Source organism: Setaria italica, chromosome VIII (genome assembly GCF_000263155.2).
Source record: "Setaria italica strain Yugu1 chromosome VIII, Setaria_italica_v2.0, whole genome shotgun sequence".
NCBI classification, from domain to species: domain Eukaryota; kingdom Viridiplantae; phylum Streptophyta; class Magnoliopsida; order Poales; family Poaceae; genus Setaria; species Setaria italica.
The window spans coordinates 12212188-12224779 of record NC_028457.1 but is presented as its reverse complement, the minus strand read 5'-3'; the positions used below and the strand labels follow the sequence as shown (position 1 = coordinate 12224779).

General features: G+C 42.0%; 1 long non-coding RNA gene and 1 pseudogene across 1 annotated transcript; both read right to left on the bottom strand.

Annotated features, from left to right (window-relative positions):
* Nucleotides 1-7811: 7811 nt before the first annotated feature.
* LOC101757798 lies at nt 7812-10098 on the bottom strand (annotated as a pseudogene).
* Nucleotides 10099-10515: 417 nt separating this feature from the next.
* Nucleotides 10516-11197, bottom strand: LOC111255694. Its single transcript, XR_002678768.1, has 4 exons — nt 11116-11197; nt 10914-11003; nt 10659-10805; nt 10516-10525 (listed from the first exon to the last, which is right to left on the bottom strand). It is a non-coding gene; the product is annotated as an uncharacterized LOC111255694 (long non-coding RNA).
* Nucleotides 11198-12592: the final 1395 nt, after the last annotated feature.

Sequence of the window (12592 nt, the reverse complement as noted above, 5' to 3'; positions counted from 1 at the left end):
CCTTTCCTTCCAGTCCAATTTCTTCCCAAATGTGTTCTACAATATCCCAAGGTTCCATTTTGCTCATGAACATGCACACCTTCTGATCTACATTGCTCTGAATTTCAGTCCAAAGTCGACCCTATGCTGCTGGTTTCAGACTTAACCATTTTCAGGGTGACAGTCAATTGTGACAATGTGCTGACTTTGAGCTCAATTTCGAAATTGTTCCCTTCCATGTTCCTGGCCAACAACACCCAAATCTTGTATTACAAAGTTCATACTTCAACATGGTATAGTTGTCCTGATTCACTTATTTGAAAAATTCTTCAGAAATCAATTTTGAAAACAGACTCTGCTGCTGTTTTTCTGAGTTCCTATTTTTGGACGGTGAATAGTGATCTCAGTTTTCTATTTCCTTTTTCTGATTCTTTTGAGCACTTAGGATCAAATCTTGTTTCAAATTTTTGATTCTTAAGTTCTAGTCACTCTTACACTTTCATTTCACATTTTTGCCGAATTTTTCTGAATTTCGAATTCAAAATTCAAATTTCGGCCAAATTTGACCCGAATTTGATTTTTGGTCAATTTCTTCTTCTTTTCTTCTTGAATTGCTTTTCAATTTTTCAAAGTCACTTGGACGACTTAAATGGCAGCTGTTACAGCCTCTCCCCCTTAACAGAATCTCGACCCGAGATTCCCGGGGTTAAATCCTTGGTTTTGAGAATGGAAAGGAAACTGCGTCAGGTCAACTATTCTTCCTTTTTCTGTACAAGGATAGTGGGGTGGTGGTTTTTGTTCATCGGTTCCTGACAGTATCAAATACTTCCGGATATTTAGACTCGAGGTCTTCAGCTTGTTCCCAAGTAGCTTCATCCGGAGTATGATTTTTCCATTGTACCTTGTAAAACGTGATACTCCGAGTTCGGGTATCTCGTGTCTTTTGATCCAGAATTTTAATGGGTCTTTCTTCATAGGTTAGATCGGGCTCGAGCTCAATCTCTGGATCTTCTAAAATTTCTTCTGGGACTCTTAAGCATTTCTTAAGCTGGGATACATGAAATACATCATGTATAGAAATAAGTTGGTCTGGCAATGACAACTTATATGCCACTGGACCTTTCCGTTCCAGAATTTCATAGGGACCAATATATCTTGGGGCTAACTTACCTTTTACTCCAAATCGTTGTACTCCTTTCATTGGAGATACCTTCAAGTACACAAAATCTCCGGTATGAAATTCCAAGGACCGTCTCCTTTTGTCCGAATAACTCTTTTGCCGGGGCTGGGCTACTTCCAAATGTTTGCGAATTTTCTGGACCTTTTCTTCGGTTTCCATAACCAGGTCTGATCCCAAATGTGTCCTTTCTCCCTACCCCTGACCAATTTAAAGGAGTTCGGCATCTTCGACCATACAGGGCTTCGAAAGGTGCCATCTTAATGCTAGCTTGATAGCTATTATTGTAGGAGAACTCGGCTAGGGGCAAACATTCATCCCATAGCTTAGAGAAGGTAAGGACACATGCTCTTAACATGTCTTCCAAGATTTGATTGACCCTTTCTGTCTGCCCTCCAGTTTGAGGATGATAGGCAGAACTTCTAATTAGGGTAGTACCCATGTCCTTTTGCAATCGTTCCCAGAATCTGGAAATAAACTGGGAACCTCGATCAGAGATAATGGTCTTTGGTACTCCGTGCAAGGATACGATCCGGGCTATATAGAGTTTAGCATATGTCGACACCGGATAAGTAGTCTTAACTGGAATAAAGTGAGCTGACTTAGTAAGACGGTCGACAATAACCCATATGGAATCATACCCCTTTGAAGTGGTAGGCAATCCAACTATAAAGTCCATGGAAATATCCTCCCACTTCCAGACAGGGATTTCTGAAGGTTGTAGTAAACCTGCCGACTTTTGTAATATGGGCTTAACTCTTCGGCAAGTATCACATTCAGCTACATATCTTGCAATTTCAAGTTTCATCTTGGCCCACCAAAACCTTTGCTTTAAGTTTTGGTACATTTTATTGCTTCCGGGATGAATAGCAAACTTAGACAAATGTGCTTCTTCTAAGATCAATCTTCTTAGGTCCTCATCTTTAGGAACTACTATTCTTTTCTTGAAGTACAGTCCTCCATCTTTTTCTTGATTGAATTCGGGGATCTTCCCTTCGGCTTTTTGCTGATAAAGTGTCTTAATCCATGGGTCTTCTTTTTGGGCTGTTATAATCCTTTCCTTTAGGGTATCTTGGATTATAATATTCCGAAGGGTGCCTTGTTTCACCATTTCCAAACTCAAGTCTTCCATTTCCTCGCACAAGGTCTTAAGGTTAGACCGGATGGTAGTGCAGTGGCATTGGGCCTTTCTGCTCAAGGCGTCAGCCACCACATTAGCTTTACCAGGATGATAATGGATTTCTAACTTATAGTCTTTAATCAGTTCTAGCCACCGTCTTTGCCTCATGTTCAAGTCCATTTGAGTAAAAATGTACTTCAAGCTTTTGTGGTCAGTAAAGATACGACATTCACTACCTAAAAGATAGTGTCGCCATATCTTTAATGCATGCACCACGACAGCAAGTTCTAAATCATGGGTAGGGTAATGCTCTTCATGACGCTTCAGTTGACGAGAAGCATAAGCAATAACTTTGCCTTCTTGCATAAGAACACATCCTATGCCTGTTCCTGAGGCATCACAGTATATATCAAAGGGTTTTTCTATGTCAGGTTGAGCTAGTATTGGGGCTGTAGTCAGCAATTTCTTTAAGACTTGGAATGATCCCTCACAATCAGGCTTCCATTCAAATTTCATTTCCTTCTTTAATAATTTTGTGATTGGTTTAGTAACTTTTGAGAAATTGGGGATGAATCAATGGTAATAGCCGGCCATTCCCAAGAAACTTCTTACTTCATGAACAGAGGTTGGTGATTTCCAATCCAGTATATCCTTGACCTTTCCGGGATCTACTTCGATTCCTTTTTCGGACAGTATGTGCCCAAGGAATGGAACTTTCTTTAACCAAAATTCGCACTTACTGAACTTGGCATACAACTGGTGTTCCCGGAGTCTATTTAGGACAATGCGCAAATGTTGCGCATGTTCCTCTTCATTTTTAGAAAAGACAAGGATATCGTCTATAAAGATGACCACAAATTTATCTAATTCTGGCATGAATACTGAGTTCATCAGGTACATAAAATGCGCTGGGGCATTTGTTAGTCCGAAAGACATAACCAAGTACTCATATAGTCCATATCGGGTGGAAAAGGCTGTTTTTGGTATGTCTTCGGGTTTTATCTTAATCTGATGGTACCCTGACCGAAGGTCGATTTTTGAAAAGACCTTAGCTCTAGACAACTGGTTGAACAACAAGTCAATCCGTGGCAGTGGGTACTTGTTTTTAATGGTTACCGCATTCAATGGGCGGTAATCCACACATAGCCTCAAGGTGCCATCCTTCTTTTTAACGAATAGAGCAGGGCAGCCCCATGGCGAAGTGCTAGGTCGGACAAAACCTTTATCCAACAATTCTTGGAGTTGTATTTTTAATTCTGCTAGCTCCTTAGGTGGCATTCGATACGGTCTTCTAGAGATAGGAGCGGTGCCTGGTTCTAACTCAATAGTAAATTCTACCGCTCTATCAGGCGGTAGCCCAGGCAAATCTTCTGGGAACACATCTATAAACTCATTAACCATAGGAATGGATTCTAAAGTCACTGCTCTAGTCTTTTTGACCATCTGGTTTACAAGGATGAGCGGGTAATTGGAGCTCAAAAGAGTGGCCTCGGTCATCCTTCATGCTAACGACCCGATTAACCATATCAATTTGAACTTTATGTTCCTTCATCCAATTTACTCCCAAAATAAGATCTATTCCTTGATCTTCCAAGATTAAAGGATAAGCACCCACCTTATTCCCTTCTAGGTTTAAAATCACATTGCGAGCTACTTGATTTGTATTCTGTGTAGCTCCAGTAGCTTGAATAGCATACTTGACATTTAATGTATGAACCTCTAGTTGATGTTGTATGACAAACCTTCTACTTATAAAAGTATGAGATGCACCCGAATCAAATAAAACCATGGCAGGATAATCATTAATAAGATACATACCTGCCAGGATAGGCTCCCCTTCTGGAATTTCTTCTACGTTCATATAATGAGCTTGTCCCGTCTTGGTGTTGACGAACTTACGACGGACAAACTTTTGTCCAGTGCCTTGGCCTGAGGTCCGAGCCCTTAAGTTTGTGTTTCCCCCAACCTTGGGAAAATGACAGTCCCGGGCGAAGTGTCCTGGCTTTCCACAGTTGAAACAAACCTGTGGATTTCCTGGAGGAGTGGGGTTACAAAACCCGAGAGGTGGTACAATTCCAGGATGAAGAGTAGCACTGGGAGCTCTAGCATTCCAAGACTGGAAAGGCCGTTGCTGAAATGAAGGTCGATACATGGGTCGAGGAGGAGATCAAGGGGGAGATTGAGGACCAATGGTGGTTACCCTTGAATGATGAGTGATTGACAACGTTGCGTGGAATGATGTTGCTCTTGGCTTGTGATGTGCAGGTGTAGGATGTGACATGATGGCCAACGGCATGCGGTGAAGGTCAAGCGAAAGGTTCATGCTGATGGACCTAGGGCGATGAAGGGTGAACACGAGTAGACTTGGACCAAGGGACCCAAGGAGTCCGGGTGGAGTCATTGGCGATCCACATGGTGCACGGAAGAGCGAGAGAACATGACAGGATGAAGACGGCGTCGGTCAAGTCGAGTGGGAGGCTCGACGAAGGCCGGACACGCGTCGACATCGAGGAGGTCGCGTGGCGGCCAAGCGGAGATGGACGGTTTGGGTGGTTTGGGCCTCAAAACCACCTTGCAGGCAGGTTTCGCGGTTTGGGCCTCAAAACCGGGGGCGAGCCCAGTGCAGCCGGAGCTTCGAGAAGGAGGGCACGTGGCACCATCGCGAAGCTTGCGTCGAGGCAAAGGAAAGTCGTGAAGGTGGCGTGTCTGTCCGATGCGTTGTAGGGGTAGTTATCCTAGTTGTAGTTGTAGGGGTATTTTAGTCATCAGCCAGGGATCATATATACTAGAGTTGGCTGGTTTGTGGGTGGGCTTGGAACCCTAATTTCATTTGCTTAGAGGCTAGCCAAGTGCTTAGTGAGAGGAGAGGAGGGAGATGAGAGGGTGACAGCTCTTTTCTCTTGATTTCTCCATCTTAGAGGGAGGATGAAGGGTGGAGGCTAGTCCTCATCTTGTAAAGATGTTGTCTTCCTGATTTAGTTGTTTTTGTGTCTTAAATCCGTGGCTAAATCTTTTGTTTCTCCTAGTTTTCTTTTTTGTATTTTCAGAGCTATTTTCTAGGACTTTTTGTTCTTGCATAGCTAAGGGAACTTGATATTGCTAGAAGAGAGGTTTGTGGATTGGTTCGGGATTTTAGCCGAGGTTCTTTGAAGAAATTTGAATCAACTCCCATTCACCCCTCCCCCCTCTGGTCGCCCATTTGGTCCTTCACTTCCATGCCTGGGAGGGGAGGGGGGCAACAAAACATAGGTGAACGTGCTATGCTGAAACCGTCTGGCAGGTTTACATATGCCATGGGAATCTTATTGCAGGTGCCCTATCTTTATTCACCATGGTCTCTTTATAATTCATATTCCCTTCATGATTACATTACCTATAAAGAGCTGACAATAAGTGATCTATCATCTTTACATAATGACTGTTTTGATCAAAGAAAATAGTTTATGCAGAAAAATAAGCGTAAAGTGATCAAGCAAGTCTATCGTGTCAAAAAGGATGGTAGATTAAATAATTTAACACTAGACTTACAAAAGCCAACCATTAAAGAAACATCAGTTAGTTCTGCAGTTCTAACTGTCCCTGATGTTGAGCATGTTCCAAACAATATAGCTGAACAAAAATCAAGATTGGTTGGGAGTCAAGATGATCTCAACATGGTTGTTTCTGAGGGAACCAGCCTAACAGGTGTCTAAACCGGTCTGACAAATTCTGGTAGAACTGAAAGTGTCACATCAAGGAGCAAGGTGATGAAGAAGATGCCAAGCTTTGCTAAATTGTTACATAAATATCAGAAGATAGCCGAGCAAAACCAAATCAATCGGTTACAGGACGATCAAAGGAGAAGTTCTTCATCACCAAAAGCAAAGAAGCATCAACATTCATCTCATTGGTTTTCATTATTTATTCCATCAATGCATGTGCCATGGAGTGCATATTCCGGTATAAATAATTGTAATTCATGTCTTTGTATAATCCTTGGTTCTCATTTTGTGATGAGTAAAATGCATGAACGGTCCCTAAACTTGTGCGACCATGTCATCTAGGTCCCGAAACTTCTAAAATGCAGATTAAGATCCCAAACTTGCTAATTGTCCCATATAGGTCCAAATCTCTAGAACTTCCATTAATATGCCTACATGGCATGCTCACTACGTGGTGACGTGGACATGTAGATCCGCATATCAGCTCTACCATGCTTCTCTATCCACTCTCTCTATCTCCTTGTCCACGAGTCCACCGGCAGTCCTCTCCCCGGTGATGGGGAAGACCAGCATGAGCTGGACCTCGACCCGTGTGATCGGAGTTGGACCGCACCCTCACTCGCATCCTCGGCTATGGGCCTGCTAGCGTGCCCATTGCCTGCCCCCTCGTCTTTTTATCGCGGCAAGCTCATCATCGCTATGGACCGCGACATCGCATCGTGGGCTCGTGGCCGTGCACATCAACTGATCACTAATCCCGCTCCTCAAGCAGGCCAGCACAATCCTGCGAGATCCATTGTATTCGAGGAAGCCGTGCATGTTTCACCTCAGATTTTGGCCTTGCAGGTCCCCGCATCACCTCCCACTGGTAGAGAAGTGAGCTTTTATCCCGGTTGGTAGGGTGCTTTTATCTCGAAAACGCATCCGGGATAAACCATCCGGGACAAAAGGGGGGGTCTTTTATCCCGGGTCACTCAACCGGGACAAAAGACCCCCTTTTATCCCGGTTGGTAACACCAACCGGGATAAAAGGGTTGAGAGCGCCGACGCTGCAAAAAAAAAAAAAAAAAAAATTCCCGAGCTCCCAGGCAGGCCCCCCAACCTCCATCACGCGATTTTTCACAACCGGGATAAAAGTCACAAGTCACGCGATTTTTCACGCGAAATATGCGCGTGCGCGGTTCGTGGGATTCGAACCCACAACCTCCAGCCTCGCGCGTAGCTTCCTTACCATCCCACCTACACACCACATCTGACTATGTAGGGGATACTATCCTTTTGTATTAACTCGTGGGGGACCCTTTTATCCCGGTTGGTGTTTCCAACCGGGATAAAAGGCTCTTGACCCTTTTATCTCGGTTGGTGTTACCAACCGGGATAAAAGGGGGGGTCTTTTATCCCGGTTGGTGTTTCAAACCGGGATAAAAGGCATTCTGAATTGACCATTTCCTCCAAGTCTCGTCAATCAACAGTACAACACACTTCACAGTTCAGAGACACGAAGAAGTTTTAGTCCCGGTTGGTGAACCTTTTATCCCGGGCCAACTTTAAACCGGGACAAAAGGGGGTGGATGGAAAGTCGTTTCTCTAGTCTATATACAAGTTCCTTTGTGCTATACAAAACATGCAGAGAAACTGAGAAGATCTAGAAAAAAAAATAAGAAATTGCAGGTTGCAGATTTAGCTATACAAAAATTACAGCAAAAACGAATTCTATAGAGCAAGGAGGAATGCCTGTCTAGCTATTTTTGTGCACTGTCTTGAGGTACCATGATCTTGAAAGGTCTAAAAGTCTCTCTGATTTCTATGCTAGCTGTAAGGAGGATTACAGTATTTAGTATTGGCGATCCGACAGGATAGAATCACTCCAAGAAAGCATGAAGTCAGGCGCAACAGATGGCAAATCTACACAAAAATGTAAATAGTACATTATATTTCTAGCAAGGAGAAATGTTCCCATATTGACATGATCAAGTAAACAGAATTTGATTGACATACCTTGGAGAACCTTACGGGCTAGTGAAGGCATATCTATTTGATCTTCGACCAGTCTTTACACATCAACAAGCTGCGAGAAGAAGAAATGAGTTGCATTCATCCATTGAGCACTATGCAAATATATTATTTTATACGGACACCAACAATTTGCAGGATGATCGAACAATCTATCTATAGTACCTCTTCTACATGCAACTTGGAGTCTTCGGTGAAAGCTAGTATGAGTTGTCTCCTGATCCCAGCATCGATAAGGAACATCCGTGCTCCGTCTTTAATTGTTTCACTGAGATCAAGTTTGCTCTCCTGTTGACGACCTCTCATAGCTTGCCTGTGATAGTTCGCAGGATCAGAAAACTTCTAGGTCGAACAAACATATGCAGGATGGCAAGGCAGTGGTTCTAATACTCACGAACTATTCTTTTTCAGTGCAGGATTGCTGCTCATCTTGGACACATTCTCCTTGGCAAGAACTATAAGGTTTTCTAGTCGTTTCCACTGGAATGCCCCATCTTTGAATAATACCTGCAAAGAAAAAAAGTTCAGGAAATGGTGCTAAAAACTAAAAATGGTATAAAGAATTGTAGAATCTCAGAATTAGATGCATAATAGTGCACTTGAACATGTATCTGAATCTACGCAACTTTTCCTTTTCACAGCAGAAGTTTCATGACTTTTCCTTTACCAATGCTTAATTTGACAAATTGGTTCACATATTCGTTGCATTAATGTCAATACTGTCTAAACAAGTTACCTGAATCAGGTGTTCCCTCATAGCAGGGTTTGGATCTGTCAACAGACGCTTTGCAACATATAGATATGCAACCTAAATATGAAGAAACATGGAGAAAAGGATGTAAGTAAACACAGATGTAAATTGATGTTTTCATGAGAGCTCAAAGGTGGCACATGACATACCTCAAGAAACTTAAAATCAGGTTTTAGGGTAAAGCAAATTCCTTCTTGTGTCAACAACGAACGGATAACCAAAGAAAACCTTTCTGGAATGCGGATTGGGTAGTTGTACACGAGCTGATTGAACTTCCCTGTTATTTTGATTTTTTTAATTAGAAAATGAAGTCCCTCAGATATTTTTTAAGATATCTGAACATATAGCATGCTACACACTTAGACTAAGCACTTCACATTAATGGAAGGAAAAAAAATTTAGTAAGCATGAATGAGCAACCATGCAGAAATGCATTAAAAGACAATACTGACAACTCATATGACCAAGTGACAAATAAATAAACTGACAACACTTTGAGATTTGAGAAATCAACAATTCGTGTACAGTAAGAAAAGGAAACAAACAAGCTTCCATTTATCGGCAGTCAATACAATGCTAAGCATATCAACGTAATAGTCACACTCCGGAAATTGAAGTCTGCCAAGCCTTTTCCAGCTGAGTTTTGCTAAATGGCTTCCAGAGCTGGAATAATTGGGGCTACATCTGTTCCACTAGCAAGAAAACCTAGCCTAGTGAAGTCATTTGCCATTTCAGCATAGCCTTCATTAACAGCATGAACAACAACATCTATTAGGGTTTGTTTATTTTACTGCACATAGAACAAACAATTAAAAACAACATATTAACCACTTTTTGTTTCCTTGGATAACGTGCAAATGCAAGACAGTGCAATCATGAGTTCACAACAGAGAAGGAAACCTTTTAATAAAAAGATATTTTGACGCAGCATTATCAGATACAAGGTAGGCTATGTATATATAGACAGATAAAAAGAAATAGCAACAACAATGTAACAAACTTTAAATGCAAAGAATTCTAACCTAGAAAAGAGCATTAAATAGACCTGGCTGAGGATGGCCACATTGCCAAAGTCGACATAAGAAATATGACCATCGCGCATTGCAAAAATATTTCCAGGATGTGGATCTCCATGGAAAAGATCAAATTCAAGCAACTGGCGCAAGGCAGCACTCACTCCGACTGTGAGAAAGCCTTCCACATCAATTCTAGCTTCCTTTATAGCCTGCATGAACGAATTTGGAATTGCTGCTGCAAAACATTCACCATGAACTATTACACAGTTGAAATAAACAAACGACAATATAGACGGTCAAACCTGTGGGTCCGTACATCTAATTCCATCTATCCACTCCATCACCGGAACACGAGAACCTGAAGGCTGCTTATACACTCGAGGTATCTTAACAGTTGGATCATCCTTCAAATTTTCTAGGAAATCCTCGATATTTGTAGCTTCCTAATATGTTGGAAAAGGGAACTAAAAGCATTAGCCTTCTATAAACTTATCAAAAAGAAAGAAAACATAAGGAAGTTGTTGTTGATACAGAATCAATGCACTTTATATTAGCAACATGACAGCTGTAATAGCTAATTCGCTAAATTGACAATGACAGTTAAAGGCTATGAAAAGGCTTACGAGTGTGTAATCAAGTTCTTGCAAAAGTTTTTCACCAAATTCATCAACAATAAACTCTGCATTGCACCCTAATTTCTGAAGACTAATCCCATTCAAAAATGAAGCCAAAGTGCGGAAGAGGAAAAGATCTCGGTAGTCTCTGAACCTGCAATTTCAATGACAGAAATCAAAGATATAAGTACCAAAATTAGAGAAAACAATGTGTTTAGTTAGAAGAAGAATAGTAAAGGTAATTAAAAAAAGTAAACTGATAACAGAAACAGAGTGAATATAGGAACCTTGATAGCAACATCCTCGCCAGTTTCTCTAAGTGTAGCACGGTAAACTTGGCCCAAACTAGCAACTGCTATTGTCCCTGATTAAATTTTGCTGAACAATCTCTCTAGAGGCTGTCCAAGTTCCTCCTCAATTATGGCAAAAGCTACCTATCAAATATTCAGCAGCAACCAGAACTTTATTGATCACCCTGGTTCATTTGCACAAACTCTAATATTTATAATCTTGAAGAACTAGAATCTGCTGTAACCATATACCTGGTTAGGGACTGGAGGAGCATCATCTTGCAAGATGCAGAGTTCATTCATATAATCCTCTCGAATAATATCAGGCCTGTTGGCTAGAACCTGAAGAACAGAATCAAGGCAAGTTAGGACAATTGTGTACAAAAGATAGGACTAGTGCATTCATATTGTACAATGAGATTTATCCTTTATCATCAAGGATAAATGATATGACCTGTCCTGCTTTTATGAAAGATGGCCCCAGATCACATAAAAGATTGCGAAGTTGGCGGGGAACAATTTCTTCATCCCGTCCAACCAAGAAGTCATACACTAGAGATGACCAATAAAATCCAAGTTTCCAAATTATCTCCACTCCCCGACTAGCTAGGGATAGTATGGAGCCTCTTGAATCCATGACTTTTTTCCTAACCTAGCAATTGTAGAAATGCACACAATTAAAATAACTTTTACTAAATCAATCCTGTAAACATAAAAGCATGAAGATTTCGGTACCATTTCTGGAGTGTACTTCCGGAATGGGATACAAACGCCACGTTCGATATCAAGTTGCTCCAGTGCACTGCTGGGTTTGTCGCTGGATATACTTTTGGTGCGTGGAAGTTGGGTTATGTTTTGAGATGAGACTGGAGCACTAGTTGACGCAGCATTCGTGACATAGAGGGTCGATCGCCTTCTCCTTTGGGGCACCAAGGAGATTGACCTCGCAAAACCATGGTATGATGCTCGTCTGTTAGGAGTTAATGTATGAGACCACTGTGCTGAAGTCCAGATACATGCTGTGCAGAGCTCCATGCTTGAACCTCAAGTGCTGATATATGGACGAGATGGCAAATTGCATCAGCAAACTTTAATATTATGGACCCTACCTATGGAGCATCATTACAGCACTATACATTCCAAAAGTAAACTGGAAAAGAAAACGAATCAGTCAATCTGTTTCTGGGGTAATTTTGTTTTTGAATACCAGCTGCAATCAACATTTTGAACATTAGGTTGTTCAGGTTCACAGTTTAGAAATGACAACTGAGCACGAATTAGGAAAGCTCTCTTGGCTTCCACGGACTGTATTCCAATTCTAATATGTACCAGTTTATTACAGACAAATTTTCCCCTATGCGGATGCAGATTTCTTCATTCTGCTGTGCTGCTGCCTTGCCAAACAACAATTTTGATAGCTAGATATATGCAACTAATTGGAAATCACCAACATCAGGTATACTAAGTACGGCGTAATCAGGAAACAGTAAATTTCAAGCAAGATATACTAGAATAAAATTGCAAACAGGTGCTTCCTGCTTAGCCATGCATCATTAAATAAACCTCCAAAAAATCTAACTGCCTAACAATTGGGGAGGAGGGAATAGCGAAGAGAAGAAGGGCGTGACCGGCCCTCTCCCTCCCTAATTGACCCACCGACGGCAGCGCAAGTCTCCCCAGCCGGCACCGATAGTGTGGCCCCCAAAGAAAACAGAAACGAGATAGTGGCAACAGAGGGAGCTAACTTTTTTTTGGTGTGTGTGTGGGGGGGTTAAGGAAAATGGAGCTCTGAACTCACTTGCCGACGCAGCCGCCGGTGAGGGAATCGGCGGCGAAAGCTCACTCCTTTCCACAACTCCCATGAATTCTTGGTGGCAAACTTGATGAATCCTCCAGCGCCGAGCCGCGCCACACTCTCTCTCGCGGTGCAC